This window comes from Empidonax traillii, unplaced genomic scaffold (genome assembly GCF_003031625.1).
Source record: "Empidonax traillii isolate 1590-97213 ecotype Southwest subspecies unplaced genomic scaffold, ASM303162v1 scaffold1213:size316513, whole genome shotgun sequence".
NCBI lineage: Eukaryota > Metazoa > Chordata > Aves > Passeriformes > Tyrannidae > Empidonax > Empidonax traillii.
Window position 1 is genome coordinate 303,086 of NW_020956406.1, and position 3,029 is coordinate 306,114.

General features: G+C 52.1%; 1 long non-coding RNA gene across 1 annotated transcript; it reads left to right on the forward strand.

Annotated features, from left to right (window-relative positions):
* On the forward strand, nt 1–2,424 carry LOC114069196. The gene is made up of 4 exons (XR_003573739.1): nt 1–78; nt 682–771; nt 1,556–1,664; nt 2,182–2,424. It is a non-coding gene; the product is annotated as an uncharacterized LOC114069196 (long non-coding RNA).
* The last annotated feature ends 605 nt before the right edge of the window (nt 2,425–3,029 follow it).

A 3,029-nucleotide genomic window follows, 5' to 3' on the forward strand; every position in this document is an offset into this window, starting at 1 on the left:
TTCCCGACCCCAAAGGCATCTGGAAACAAGCTATTCCTGTTGGATTTGCTGCTGCCTGAACACCAAGACCTTCATCAGGTAGGTGACTGTGGGGTCTCTTCCTGGAAATCTGCCCATTCAGGTTCTCAGCTCTAAGCCCATCTCCACAGACTCACCTAAAGGACAAACAGCTGGAAGTATCCAGGTGTGTTATTAGGTTATCACAGATGTCTGGGAAAGAGAATAAAAGCCTTCATATGGGTCTAAGATTTGAGAACATGTGGGAGGTGAAACTAAGGTTTTCTAAGTAGAGGAGAGACTGGAAAGGTGCCTTGATGCTGCAGGAGGGACCTTGGAGCTTCTTTGTGGGCAAATGGAGACTTTCTTTGGATTGAACTGGTAAGAATTTGGGTCAGGTGTGCACTCTGCTCTCTGGGGAAAGCCTATGGAAGACCTTAGAGAAAGTTGTTGGAAATGGATCATCTTAGGGAATAGATTTCCCAGAGACTGAGACAGGAGGAAACACTCCCAAGGTTTGCAAGGTGGCACAGACCTCAGAAGTGTTCTTGAGAGAAAGGTAGAGGAAAGATCATGTGCTGTGTGTGGAGGCAGCCCCTCTGCACTTTGGGGAACCCCAGTGGCCAGGCTTCTGCACCCCCTGGGGTCCTCCATGTCCTCATTGCCTTGGTGTCCCCTCTGCAGCCCTGTGAAGACGTGGGAGAGGTGGATCAGCCATGAAGATCCTGTACCTGCTCTTTGCCTTTCTCCTGCTGCTGGTCCAGAGTGCTGCAGGTGAGAGGGGAAGAGGGGAGTCAAGGGGAACCTGTGATTCCCCCATCATTGGAGTTTTCCATGTCCCTGGAAGTTACAATGTTATTGGGAGTGATGCAAATGTCAGCGGGCATTGATGAGAAAAGTGTTTTCTCCAGTGATTTTCCAGTAGGACACAGACTTGGGACTGAGACAATCCTTGAAAGCAGAAGCTTGGCTTATTCTGGAGGTCAGGAATGGGCTTGAGTTCAGGCTCCAACTCTGCACCCAACCATTCCTTTTTGGGTGTCTCTGGATGGTCTCTTGCACTGTACAGGGATGGGAGAGAGCCCCAGGACTGTTCAATTGGTTGCTTGGCACCGAAAGCATTTGTGCCTCTTCTGATCTAGTGCTGCATCAGCTGAGTGTCCCAAAACCTCAATACCCCAAGGCATGATCCCTGCAAGGGCTGGGCAAGGACTTTCCCTCAGAGGTCACACCAATCATGGCACAGCCAGGACAGGCATGTGGGATGTCTTCCAGCAGTGCTGGTCCAGGCAGTGTTGGGAATGCTGTGGGGAGCCAGCAAGGCTCTTCCTCAACCTCACGCTGCTCCTTCCCACTCTCTGCTCTTGTGTGTACCCAATTTAGGGTGAAAGAGTCCTAGAGAGACGTTGCTCTTGAAGATGTGGCTCTGGGGGGGTTGGAGCTGTGCACAGTTATTGGACTGAAATGCACAGGGAGTGTCAGCCTTTCTGCAGCCACACACAGCTCCCCCAGACTGTTGATTTAATTGTTCTCTGTCTGTCTTGCCCCATGGAAACAGGAAGCAAATTCAGATGCAAAATAAATGGGGGAGACTGCAGATTTGGGAAATGCCAATACGGTACAAAACCAATTGGAAGATGCTCATCATTTAGAGTGTGTTGCAAAAGGTAGGTAAGAGATCCCTGGTTGACTAAGATAGTTCTCCATTTTCCACAGAAAGATTTGTTACAAAGTTATCTCTAGCTAATGCCTGCTAAATGACCTGTATTTATGGTTTGCATTTATGGGGAAGGAAGGGAAAAGCCCTGGTGGGTTTGGACCAGCCCTGAGTTGGGCTACAGGAGCCCCAGGTCCGCTGGTGCCTCCCCACCCTCCTCCAGTGCCAGGAGGCTCATTCAGGCTTTGCAGAGGACTCAACCAAGTGACCAAAAAGTGAAGCATTTGCTGTTTTTGGGCAGCACCCAGGACATGATCCAGGTTTTGCTGCATCTGCACAGACCTGGAGTCAGGGCTGCCACCACTAAGATAAGCCAGGTCCAAACTGTCTGCATGAAGGACTGGGCCTCCCCTGTGCTGAGCCTGAGCCTCCTGCACCACAGACTGGATGGGTCTTGCAGGGAAGGTGGGAGAGAGTGGGAGAAAATCTTAACACAGCTGATGTGCTTGTCTGCTTTCTTTGTACAGCACATGGGGTTGAGACCCTGAAATGTCCAAGCAGGACGTTCCCCTCGCTTCTGGCTCCTGGAACCATCTCCTGATGTCCTCTCCCCTCCCTGCCTCTGCCTTGCCCAGCTGCTGGGACAGCAGCAGTGGCAGCTGCTCCTGCTGGGTGCTGCTGGGCTGGAGACATCTCGTCCCAGCCGTGGGCTCTGTGGGGCAGAGGCTGCTTTTCCCAGCTTGAATAAAGATGAGCAGTTTGGCATTGCAGGGGTGGGCCGTGTGTGCGTGTCCTTGGGATGGAGGGGGTGCTGTGCCTGCTGTCTGTGGGGGTGGCAAAGGTGGGTTGTTGTGAGGAGAAGCATCTGGGGATGCTGGGGGTGCCCAGTGTGTGTGTCCCTGGGGATGCTCCTGCTTGGCATTGGGGTGGGGACACAGAGCCTGTCAGTGCCTGTTGGTGCAGGGGATTTCCTGTGGGAGTGATGGAGCTGCTGTGCAGATGCTCCCTCTGGGAAGTGGGTCCTTTGTCCCTTGTCCCTGACTATCACAGCACCACTAAACCATATCCCCAGTGCCTCATCTACGTGGTTTTAAATCCCTCCAGAGATGAGGATTCCACGATACCCCGGCCAGCTGTGCCAGTTCCTGACTGGACTTTTAGTGATGTAACTGTTCCTAATGCCTGAACTAAACCTTCCTGGTGCAATTGAGGCCATTTTCTGAACCTGACATTTGTTCCCTGGGAGAAGGGATCAATCTCAAAAAAGCTTCCACTGCCATTATTGCTTTCCACAGCTGGAGGGTTTAGTGAGAGACATTCAGATCAGGCCTGTCTGCCTTGGCCTTTCCTCCTGCTGTGCTCTCCTCTCCTGACA